Below are 13,574 nucleotides of genomic sequence, written 5' to 3' on the forward strand. Positions count from 1 at the left end.
TTGATCCATGGGCTGTAATAAGGAAGTTACGTTAGGTGGAAGAAATATTACATTTATGAACTCGTCTTTTTTGTTTAAAATATGACATGACGGATGAGTTGGTGCATTGTCAAGGAGAAGCAGTGGTTTCTCCCTCTTCCCATTCTTTAGCTGATGAACTTTTACAGAGGGTACGAAAACGTCCAGAAACAATTTCATAAAAATCGTACTATCCATACAGGCACTCTTTTGTGAAGTGTACACAACAGGCAAGGCTGACATATTAACGTGCTTGAAACAACGCGGTTTTTTACTTTTACCAATGACGAACATAGGCAGTCGGCGACTGCCAATAGCATTAGCACAAGCCAAAGCTGTAATACGGTCCTTGCTTGTTTTAGGACCAGGTGCTTTTAATTCATGACGTGAAACAAGAGTTTTTCTCGGTAAAGCTTTCCAGTTAAGTCCAGTTTCGTCAGCATTGTAAACGTTTTCGAGAGCATAATCTTCTTCCCTTCAAACGTCCCTTGTGAAGGCCCAATCAGAAGCAATGTTCCGCCAGCGGTGGCCCAGTGCGGCGACTACTGTGGAAACTTGGTTGGGGAGTGAGGGGGATGACGGACAGTAGGGTGGGAGAGTAACAGGTGCGAGCGAGTACACAGTTCGGTTAAGCGGTCGTTCGGTTGACCGACGTTCGGATAATCGACGCTCTACTGTATATGCAACCACTCGCTCACAGAAAGATCCGTACCTTAAGACCGGAAAATTGCTCAAGTCACACCAATATCCAAAAAGGGAAGTAGGAGTAATCCGCTGAATTACAGGCCTATATCACTAACGTCGATTTGCAGTAGGGTTTTGGAACATATACTGTATTCGAACATTATGGAGTACCTCGAAGAAAACGATTTATTGACACACAGTCAGCACGGTTTCAGCAAATATCGTTCTTGTGAAACACAACTGGCTCTTTATACCCATGAAGTAATAAGTGCTATCGACACGGGATGTCAAATTGATTCCATATTTTTAGATTTTCAGAAGGCTTTCGACACCATTGCTCACAAGCGTCTTCTAACCAAACTGCGTGCCTACGGAGTATCGCCTCAGTTGTGCGACTGGATTCGTGATTTCCTGTCAGAAAGGTGACAGTTCGCAGTAATAGACGGAAAGTCATCGAGTAAAACAAAAGAAATATCCGGCGTTCCCCAAGGAAGTGTTATAGGCCCTCTATTGTTCCTGATCTATATTAACGACATAGGAGACAATCTGAATAGCCGTCTTAGATTGTTTGCAGATGATCACAACGACTTGCAAAATGATTTAGAGAAGATATCTGCATGGTGCGAAAAGTGGCATTTGACCCTGAATAAAGAAAAGTGTGAAGTTATTCACAGGAATACTAAAAGAAATCAGCTAAAATTCGATTACGCGATAAGTCACACAAATCTGAAGGCTGTAAATTCAACTAAATACTTAGGCATTACAATTACAAATAACCTAAATTGGAACGATCACATAGATAATATTGTGGGTAGAGCAAACCAAAGACTGCGATTCATTGGCAGAACACTTAGAAGGTGCAACAGGTCTACTAAAGAGACTACTTACACCACGCTTGTCTGCACTATTCTGGAGAATTGCTGTGCGGTGTGGGATCCGCATCAGGTGGGACTGACGGATGACATCGAAAAAGTACAAAGAAGGGCAGCTCGTTTTTTATTATCACTAATTAGGGGAGATAGTGCCACAGATATGCTACGTGAATTGGAGTGGCAACCATTAAAACAAATGCGTTTTTCGTTGCGACGGGATATTCTTTTGAAATCTGAATCACCAGTTTTCTCCTGCGAGCGCGAAAACATTCTGTTGCCACCCACCTACATAGGAAGAAATGATCATCACGATAAAATAAGAGAAATCATGGCTCGCACGGAAAAATTTAAGTGGTCGTTTTTCCGGCTTGCTTTTAGAGAGTGGAACGGTAGAGAGACAGCTTGAAGATGGTTCATTGAACCCTCTGCCAGGCACTTTATTGTGAATAGAAGAGTAATCACGTAGATGTAGATGCACTTCTAGTAGCTTAAAATTTTGTGGAATGACATACTGTGTTGCTTCTTCAACTGAAGTATTTAACCTTATTCTTGCTGCTCCACTTATAAAATGAATGTTAAAAGTAGTCGTAATTTATACATCATCAGTCTCAACATTGGCATTTAGTTTAATGTTATGGTATCTTGTACGCTGATTGGTTGTCCTGTCTTCCTTTTGACATCTATTATGGTTTGAATCATACTATCTGCGTTGTTAATTTCTGTCAGGATGTACATACTCCTGGACTTTTCAATGACTTTCCCTAAAATGTCACAGTAATTTTTTTTTAGCATGCATGTAAAATCGGATTTTGTCTTATTCTGGCCTTTATCTAAATTTCCCTCATTATCTTACCTGAGATTTTAATTCCCTTAGTTTCTTAATGGATTTTTTGCATTATTTTTTTTAGGAAAGCTACTTTCGAATATTGATACAAATTGACTTGGAAAGGAACTGAATTAGACATGAGCAACTCTTTCTATACGTATCTCATCCCAACTACCTCATTCGAGTTACACTTAAAATACTATATCTTGTTATCATTAAGAACCTGCCTCAGAAATGTAAGGTACTGAAATGTTTCATTCCACTAATTATGCATCATGAACAGATAGAACATTTTTACAATTGTATACCAATTAATTGTTTCAGCCTGAGCACTGTCTATAAATACGTTAGCGATCAGGGTCCTGCTATCTTGTTGCACACGAGTATAAAAATTAATTGCTTAAATTTCACTGAATGATCCAAATAATGATTTCATTCCATTTTTCCTGTCTATATTTTAAGAAGTCTACTCTAAAAACTCCACAAACTGCTAATTGTTTCTTCTTGTTCTCAGAGATAGCGCGATAAGGTATTCCTAAAAGGAATCTGCAGACTGTTATAATTACCAGAGAAGTATTCTGCAGCAACAACTTACAATCATATGCTTCTAAGTTCTGATCGACACAAAACTGTTTGTTTCAATATTTATGAGGTTGTGTTCAATTCTTACATATGCTGCATCTCCTCTTTTTTCTAACTCTTCATGAAATGACGCTAGTCTATAATCGCTGTGGTTACATGGTGTTCAAAGAGGAACATAACGAATATCACGTCAGAATTTTCTATATCTTCTAGACATGAAATAAAATCATTTATCTTGTTTTTCAACCCTATAATATTTAGATGAAACAAATTAGTTATGCTTTTCTGGAAACTGTTACATATACAATCTAAGACGAAAAGAAAACAACATAACACGAAATGATCATCAGAACGGGACGGAAATCAGTAGATGTGTTTGTATATACAGACAAACAAATGATTACAAGAGTAGTACGTGTGTGTGTAAGTGTGCTACTGGGTGTGTGTGTGTGTGTGTGTGTGTGTGTGTGTGTGTGTGTGTGTGTGTGTGTGTGTGTGTGTTTGTAAGCGGAGGAGGCGGGAGGAAAGGCTTGTTATGAGAGACGACGTTTGGGCAAACTTTCGTTGAGTTGGGACTGAGTTTTGTGGGGAGGGTATAGACTTGCGCGAGGAGGCACATACCACACTTAGGCCCGGGCAGCCATGACTGAACTTTTGCCCCCACTATTGTTCCACAGCCTTTAGAAACATATTTTCTATTTAATTTACCTGCAGCGGTCCTTAATCTAACCGCGTGAAGACACCAATGAGTGTGATGTCATGCGCCGCTAATCACACCGAAACAGGAACTGATCAATGATGAGTGTAAAAATAAATGTTTATCTTATAAAGGGACCATTCCCACTTTCATTATTTTAAAAACCACGAAGAAACTTCAAGAAGGGTCGCCAGATGGGGAGTGGAACCTCTTGAATGAATATGGGGACTTCGATGCAGCCACTGTTCTGCTATATTCGATAAGTTATAGCCGAGCGAGCCCATGTGTTTGGTATAATTAATTCGAAGTTGTTCTAAACTACATTCGTATTGGTTAATAATAGTAAGCTGAGCAATCGAACCAAATGTCACAGTCCTACAACACAGAGTAAAGAAACAGAAACGAGGTGATAAAACAAATCAATAACATAGCAACTAGTGCCTCCTCCTGTAAAAAGGAATAATCAGAAGAAGGTGAGAATATTTGATAAGACTCGTCGTGAGAAAATCACATTAAGTTAGAGCTTCGGTACTTGTGAAACAGCGTAGCACATTTCCAGCAACAATAAAACTTGAGCAGTTCCAGCAAAAACACTCCACGCTAGAGCATCACCACCACTGAACTGCCCGGGTGGCTGCTGGCAACAATAAAACGAGAGAAGCTCCACAAAGAAGCTATCACCTCTTCGAAAAACAAACTGTGGGCAGATATAAAGCAGAGTCTTGAGACTAATAAAAACAAACCTACACAGGCAGCTGTGCCAATCTGCCGTCTTTTTTGCCTCCGCCATCTCAAAATGCTCATCTCCCTGCACTGCATATTGTGCACGCGGCGGTGAGACGATTTTATCAGGTGCCCGATGGTGCATGAATCTTTTTACAGAAGTGTGTTTTTGTCGTGTCGCTGCTGGCAGCCAATGTAACGTCTACCTTAATTGTTGAAGCGGTTCTAGTTTCTTTTCTTGTTTAGCCCTTTCTTCACTCTGTGAGACTACCTCTAATTGTGTACGAGTGCATCGTGGGAAGTGCTCGATATTGTAGAGATATAGTGTTGATATGAACTAAATTTTATTCTTGTTATTCTAAGACATTTTGTGCAACATCGTAAGTCGATTTGATCTGCGAAGCAGTGTTTTTTTTTAATGTGGGTTTTCAAAGGAAACATATCCTGTATATATACAATTCAAATGAATAAGCTGGAATGTGATGCATTCATAATTTTTTTAATTAGTTGATTTACAGACAACAAAAATTGGTCAGAATTTAGTGAATGTTAATAACGAGGCGCCTTCTTGAATTTCAACAATTAAATGATGAGTGCGTGTATTCAAAAGGGGACGAAATTGTCTTGATTATGATAGGTGGTAAGATCATCCTAAAACTTCATCCGAGGTGGAAAGATAGGGAAAATATAGTGTTTGGTCATCTTTAAATATGTAGGAAATAGCTAATCCCGTGACATACATAATCTGAAAAACCATTCAATATATTAGTATGTTTCGAGAATAATTTTTTTTAGAAACTTTTATTCATTTGTTCAATTCTGTCCAACAGCTAGCGTAGCAGTTTTTAATCTTTCTGTGACAAAAGTCCTGATACGTTTACATAGAAGTCAGGTATTTACCATAACAATGTTTGAACCTATCGAAATTTGGTACAGTGAAAAAATTAACACTTCTATTTTTAAAGTCACAAATAGCAAATAATTCTTAGCGGAAGCTAAATACAAAGTACTTTCATGTGTTTTTGTAGTGTTTTAAGTAGAGTTATTCCTATAGTAATGAATGCTAACCACCAACCTTTATCAAATATAACACTAGTATTATAGAATAACGCCAGTATTATTTCATCGACGTTCTGTGATTTAAGAAATTGTTGTCAGCCATTAAGAGAATGGCACCTGAAGTCGACGTTGGGTTCAGTGAAGTAACTGTCCCGACTTTCTGAAAGTATAGTGGCAGTTATCTCTGTTTGGTAGCTACTGCGGATAAGTTCATGACCTACGCAGACACGTACCTAACTAGTCTGTAATCACGATGGAGTGATAGAGCAGTCTGCCGTTAGGTGCAGCAGACTGAACGGTCCCCGTGAAGCTTGCCAAGCTTGCTGGAACCCAAGTTGGCCCGCTTTAACCACTACACTTTAGTACACATGTACTCTTGTGTCTCCGTTGCAGCAGGTTGTGTTGCTGTAAGGGTCGCAGCGCAGACAGGTGCAGGCAGACTGGAAGGAGAATTTGTACACCTTTGTCCAATACGGAGCTCCACTAACGTGAGTTCAAGACTCAGAGAGATACACTAGCTGCTGACAGCTGGCTGATTTCTGTATGTCTTGTAGTTTCTGCCCAGTCTTCTTCTAAAACCTCCGTCCGAGCTATTTATGAATAATCTCATGTCTTCCACTCTTCGCCGCAATGGAAAACACAAAGAAGGGAAATATTTTTGGGGTTCCGTAACCTTTACCGGTAAAAAAACGGTTATAGGATCACTTTGTTGTCCGTCCATCTGTCAGTCTATCCGTCGGACTGGTAAAAAATAATTTTTCACCCTTGGTGGTGTCAAAATGTTGAGCTTCTAAGTCAATCCAATCAAAAGATGAGGCCATATACGGCACATTTTTCGACACTCGCAACCTCACTCATTAAAACCTACAAGGAAGTTCCAGTTGATCATGAAATTTGGCAAGAAGCAGGTTTTCACGGTTACAAGTAAAGGAAAAAAAATCGGAAAATTTCTAATTTGTCATATCACACGAAAGAAATATTTCTTTAGTCATTTGTTATCCCTCTTCAAACTTAAAATTAAAATATTCTTGGAACTCTTGGAGTTCCCGGGACAGGAAAAAAAATCATAGAGATTCTCGATTCGCAGAATGGATAAACTGTCTAGACATATAATTAAGTTTGTACGGAACTCTGAGAGTAGGAGTTCTACTCGCACCTGGCCGATTGTCTTTTTGTTTTATTACTTCTGACCACAACATTAATTAAAATAACCATACATTAATGTCTTTCACTCAGAAAAAAAATTGCTAGTGAAAGGGTTAAACTGAGTAAGAGAGGCTGAGGTACAACACACTTGTATTTAGAGTCCACTTTCACTGCTCCATACTCGAAGTCAAAAAGTCGTGTCAGATATCTGAGGAGCAACTAACTAGTGATTTGTTCCTTGGCACTTACTTTCATTTGGACCAAAAGACGCTCTTCGGTAATGTGTTTAAGGAAGAAACTTACACTTACCAACGGAAAAGAAAATGCAGAGAAAACTGGCAGAAAATGTAACAGCTACGGAACCGAATATTACTACGAAATTACTAAGGCCGTTTGCGACTAGATTAATACACAGTGCCCACTGCTTGTAACAGAAATTCAGCCTCAAACGTGCCATACGTTTCAAGTGGAAGATTATGGACTTTGGATTATCAGCCATCTACTGGTAGCTTTCTGTTTAACTCTTGAAGATTGTTATACCGAATAACGACAAAATGTTGACACTTAAACAACTGCCAAAACGTCAATCATTTACGGGCTGGCTATCTATATCTCACGAAAACTGTCTGCAGTTATTTTAGACCAGACTGAAGTCTTGCATTTGCAGTTAGACAATCATAACAGGAAGTGTCAGGTAGGCGCTGAGGTTTCTCTTGAGGCTGTGCGGACACCCTTTGATCTCCGCTCTCGCAGTCCTCTTCACCGGTGTCAACAAACCCGTCCTCAAGTTGCAGAGTCTTCTCATGTGGCTACCTCCTTTCGCAGCTTGGGCTTTACGCTCTAGTTCACCACATAAATATCCCAGCTAGCTTTTCAAAGTCTCGTTCCACTGTTGTACGCTTCCATGCGTCTTCTACATTTATTTTTCCATGGAGAGAAGCAGAAGAGTTTACTCTTCAGGCCACCAAAATAATGTGTGTTTGTATGTCTCTTTTTCGTTTTGGTCTTCAGTCTTCCCACTGGTTTAACAAAGTCCTCTATCTTTTATATATCTTGAGACATGCTTACGTAACTACTACAACCACTAATCTCCATGAACCCCTTTGGTATATTCTTTGCTTTCGCCTACTACTTATTCCCTCTTAAGCACTTTCCAGTTAAGTATCCTTGGTTGCTGTAGCAGGTACCCAACTAACCTGCCCGTTCTTCTGGTAAGCGCCTTCCGTAGACTACTTTTCATACCTATTGTTTTTGACACTTTTTCTTTGCATTCCCTTTACCTGTCTACTCTGCTTATATATAAAATTTACACATGTTGTTACCTTATATAATGCCTAAAACCAAAGCATATTTGAAAAACCCATGTAGTTGAGATGCCTCAAGACTTACAGAGATTTGAAAGATACATCATCAACGAATCTACTACTATATGTCACGTAACTTTATTGGTGATTCTCTTCGAGAACGGCATGTATCTCTTAGTGAAGTCATACAGGAGGCACCACCATAGGTCTACACTAGCGAGGCGTATCTGCGAAGTAGCTATGTTCATATTTTATTTATTTATTTACATGTCGAGTTCCGTAGGACCAAATTGAGGGAAAAATCTTGAAGGTCTTGGAACGTGTCAGTACACGAAATTACAACATAAAATTCATAAAAGACCCAAATAGAATGTTTATGAACCCAAAAAAAGTCAAGCCATAAGCTTAAGTTAAAGCAATCAACAATATAACATAAGAATCACCTTAATTTTCCAGGGAACTCCACAACAGAATAGAAGGAGTGACCTGTGAGGAAACTCTTCAGTTTGATTTGAAAGCGCGTGGATTATTGCTAAGATTTTTGAATTCTTGTGGTAGCTTATTGAAAATCAGTAACTGCACACCTTTCTGCACAAGAGTTAAGGAAGTCTGATCCAATTGCAGGTTGGGTTTCTGCCGAGTATTAAAGGAGTGAAATCTGCTTATTCTTGGGAACAAGCTGGTATTGTTAACGAGAAACGACAGTAAAGATATATATATGTATATTGAGAGGCCAATGTCAGAATACCCAGACTAGTGAACAGGTGTCGACAAGAGGTTCGCGAACTTACACCACTTATTGCCCGAAACGACCGTTTATGAGCCAAAAATACCCTTTTAGAATGGGTAGAGTTACCCCAAAATATAATATCATACGACATAAGCGAATGGAAATAAGCAAAGCAGACTAATTTTCGTGTCGAACGATCACTTACTTCAGATACCGTTCGAATAGTAAAAATGGCAGCATTAAGTCTTTTGACAAGATCCTGAACGCGTGCTTTCCATGACAGTTTACTGTCTACTTGAACACCTAGAAATTTGAAATGTTCACTTTCACTAATCATAAGCCTATTCCGTGTAATTAAAACGTAGGGTTTTGTTGAATTGTATCTTAGAAACTCTAAAAGCTGAGTCTTACTGCGATTTAGCATTAGTTTAGTTCCTACAAGCCATGAAGTTACGTCATGAACTGCACTATTTGAAACAGAGCCAATGTTGCACACAACATCCCCTACTACCAAGCTAGTGTCATCACCAAACTGAAATATTTTAGAGTCAGCTGTAATACTGGGAACCGGCCGCTGGTGGCCGAGCGGTTCTAGGCGCTTCAGTCTGGAACCGTGCGACCGCTATGGTCGCAGGTTCGAATCCTGCCTCGGGGATGGATGTGTGTGATGTCCTTAGGTTAATTAGGTTTCAGTAGTTCTAAGTTCTAGAGGACTGATGACCACAGATGTTAAGTCTCATAGTGCTCAGAGCCATTTGAACCATTTTGTAATACTGGAGGGCATATCATTTATATAAATAAGGAACAGGAGTGGCCCCACCACTGATCCCTGGGGCACACCCCCCCCCCCCCATTTGACTGTACTCCACTCATACTCCACAACATAGCCATTCTCAATACTGTGAATAATGACCTTTTGGTGCCTGTTGTTAAAGTAAGAGGTGAACCAATTGTGAGCTACTCCCCTTATTCCGTAATGGTCCAACTTCTGGAGCAATACTTTATGATCAACACAATGAAACGCCTTAGTTAGATCAAAAAATGCGTCTAGCGTTGGAAACCTTTCATTTAACCCATCCAGTACCTCACAGAGAAAAGAGAATAGTACCCCGTTTATAACGTTCTAATGGGAAGCAACCGACAAAGAACATGAAAAATGTGTGAAGGAAAGCATTGTATTTATCATGTATGTTATCGGCACTATAAACATCCTGCCACACTTGTTCCTTGATGAGGTTTAAAAAACTCTCTATTCCCATTGGATTAGTTTTCCAACGGTGTTTGTAATTACATGTGACGTTTATCTGGGTGCAGAAGTTTTTTAGTGTTAAAATTTCTGCATAATGGTCTGAAAGGCCATTCACCCTTTTACTAATAGAATGCCATCTAGTAATAAAGAATGAAAAAAAATATTATCTATGGCTGTGCTACTGTTACCTTGCACCCTAATTGAAAAAGTAAAACAGTCTGCATCAGATCATATTAACTTAGGAGATCTCTTTTTTCTTGCACAATCATATACAAAATTAATATTGAAGTCACCCCATGTAAGTAATTTCTGGTACATCCTACAATGTGAATCAAGAACCCGCTTTAGCTTGAGCAGAAATGCTCTGAAGTCTGAGTTGGGGGAGTTGTAAACAACAACAATTAGAAGTTTAGTTTCACTAATCTCAACTGTCCCTGCACAGCATTCAAATATCTGTTTATTGCAGTGCCATGATACGTCTATGGATTCAAATGAAATACTGTTTCTTACGTACATGGCCACTCACCCACTCCGCAAGGAACTCCTTGAAAAACAGCCAGCTAATCTGTATCCTGGTAAAGGAAACTTCTGAATTGTCAAATTATTTAAGTGATGTTCCGATATACCAACAATTTCAGAGTCAACATCTACAAGCAGTTCACTAACTATATCCCTAATAACCTCTTATATTTTGAGGAAATATGCTAATTCCTTCTCTGCTTGGAAACATGACGTTCTCTGAAGGGGATTCCATAGTTAGAGGGACTTCCTTTAAGCATGTGTTCCTATTACCTGACTTCAATCTAAAAAAGGTGCAGCTCTAACACCAACTACTACAGGAATTTCTCCATGAGTAATCTCACCACCATCCACTACACTGTCACCTATAAACTTTGCCATCCTCCCATTCCCATACCTATTGAGGTGCAGGCCATGCCTAGTGAAACCTGATCTACTGATAGACCCAACTGGCACCACTGCAATGTGACCCATGCCCTCTGCCATCAGCACTCTCTCCAGCCCCATGTCAACGCGCGTAACGGCTGCATTAAGAAGAGGCCGAGCATGACGCTGAAAGAGTTGCGCGAATTGCACATTAATGCCACCAGTTTGAGTATCTATCTTTACTAGGTCACCACCATCATATTCCCCGTCCCTATCAAGGCTATTCCCCGCTCCACCCACTATCGCTACCTGATCTCCTTCGTAAAATTCCTACATAACTCCCTTATGCTGCCAGTCACCTGAGCCAACGCTGCAAAAAGCTTCAAAATGCTGGTGACCTGGTACTCACTCCCCAACACTTCCTTCAACTGCTGGTCCACACCTCTACCGTGTGAACTACCTAGCAGCAGAACCTTCTTATTTCTGTTAGACTTTGCAACTGACTTAGGCCTCCTACCTGCTGAGGGCTGCTGCATGTTTCCTACACCTACAGCTACAAGAGGCTCCTCTCCACTCAACTCTGACAGTTGGTCAAATCTATTGCATGTACTCAAAATACAACTGTCTGAATACCTCCTCCTCCTAGCTAACTTCTTTTCAACTGCCAGTTCCCATTCCCCAGCTCTCCTCATCCTTCTCAACCTATCTAGTTCCTCCTTTGCGTATTGTAACTGCACATGAAGGGCACAGATCTTACGCTCTTGCTCCTCTGTAAACTTATTTCTACTACAAATTCTGCATTCCCAAGAGAGGATCTCGTAAGAATGCCCACTGGCTTCCCAACAGCATTCCCCTCAATGAAAATACTTTCAACAAATCCCCGCGACCTAATATTCACAAACCTACGACAGAGCCCACACTTGTCACTCACGGTAAAATTTTACAGTTACTGAAAAAGAAACGTCTACGTTTCCTAAGTTCAGTTACACTAGTAAACCTATTTATAGAACTAACAATAGCAGTCTCGAAATTCTCTCTCTACTAAGAAAGCAACAACTTTTATTAATACTACTAAACCACAAGTAATACCAATACCAACAAAACTCCACAAAACTTATTAGCTAAAACCAAAATTTGAAGTGGCCACTGGAAGACTCAACGAAGTTAAAACAGTGAATGAAAATTTTACCGAAATATTTCACTATAAACAATAAGAAACGTCAGCCGAAAACTAAAGCACAAAGTTTACTAAACGACTTCAACGATGACATTGAAATCGACGACTGACAGGGCCACATGATGTTGAACCGTAGATGACAGTACCATAATGAATCCACTAGAGATGTTGGATGTCCTATTTGCAATGTAAAACACAGTTTATTTCAGAAATAGCTTAACGTGGCGTGAGTACTAGATCGCTTTCTGTTCAGAGGAGGGATCATTGGAAGTTGTGTCCTACAGACCAGTTCAATATTTGTCTGTTGATTTTACTTTAGCATATTGATGGTATTAAATCACAATCAGTACGTTCGCACATAGAAGACACGACCATACGAAATTTGCTAAGAATGTTGAATGTCCTGTGTACAACGTAACACACTTACACTTTTGTCGAGGTTTTCTTAGTTCTAAGCACACGTTTCTCTAGTTGTTTGCTCGATAGTTACTGTGTGTGTGAGAGAAAGAGATTGTGGTTGTCTAGTGTTCCATTCTGTTCTCGTTCATGGCATTAATGCAGCACACTTTATGTTTGGACGTCAAACGCTGCTGTCCTCTACACCTCTACTTCTGTCATAGATTTCGCTTTGGTAGCACTGGTTTTGCAATTCAATTGCTGTACAGTGGCTAACTCTAATTGTTCTTTGTAAATTATCGGAGAAGTGGATGGAAAATTACATTTTCTGTAAGGTTTCTCAGAAAATGTCTTGTACTTGTAAGGAAAAAATTCGTTGACGACACTAGTACAATCAGTTCTAGGGTGTATGACAACAGGTACCGAATGAAATCAGACACATTCTCCTAGGATCGTAACAGTTACTTGCCTTCCAGCTTTCGGAAAACTAGAGTCTCTGCATGGAATGTGAGCATAGTTCGTTGGATGGTGCAGAAATATCCAGAGCAAAGAATGACTTTTGCTGGTGTCCCATGCACTAATGGAGGGGGTGTAGGCTGTTGAGCTGTCACTCCAGATCAGCTTCGCTACAGGTGGTCTTGCATCAGCACATCGATGGATAATGCAGTCTGCTGATGCCCCCTACAATTCTTTAAATACTTGTATATAGAAATAGTTCCTACCCTACTACACACATGATCAAACGTCTTACGCTGTCATGGGACTTTGTGGCGATCAATGTGGATGGTGTAGCGATCTTCACATGTCGCTCGAAATGCGTCGATGGCTTGGATAAATCAAGGTTGCTGCCCTATTCTATCCTACAACATACTTACTGATGGTCTTAGGTCTTACGCCTCCTCGTAGTATATTTGGTGTCTAAGAGAGTTGTGTCATCACACTTTTGCGTAAAAACGTTTCAAACCACCAATGTGCAGATGCAAGACTCTCTGTAGCGAAGCTGACCTGGAGTGACTTGTCCCCACTTGTGCTATCCATACTGTATACATGCAATAAAAAGTGGTGATTATTAAAAGGCGTAATTCAGACATGTGTCTTGGGTGATGTATACTTTCAATGAATCTCCGTTAGTGCATGGGACACCAGCAGACGTTATTCTTTGACTGTGTACTTCTACACCATCCAGCTAACCACATCCACATTCCAGTGCAGAGACTACAGTTTTG

Source organism: Schistocerca serialis, chromosome 9, assembly GCF_023864345.2.
Source record: "Schistocerca serialis cubense isolate TAMUIC-IGC-003099 chromosome 9, iqSchSeri2.2, whole genome shotgun sequence".
Classification (NCBI taxonomy): Eukaryota; Metazoa; Arthropoda; class Insecta; order Orthoptera; family Acrididae; genus Schistocerca; species Schistocerca serialis.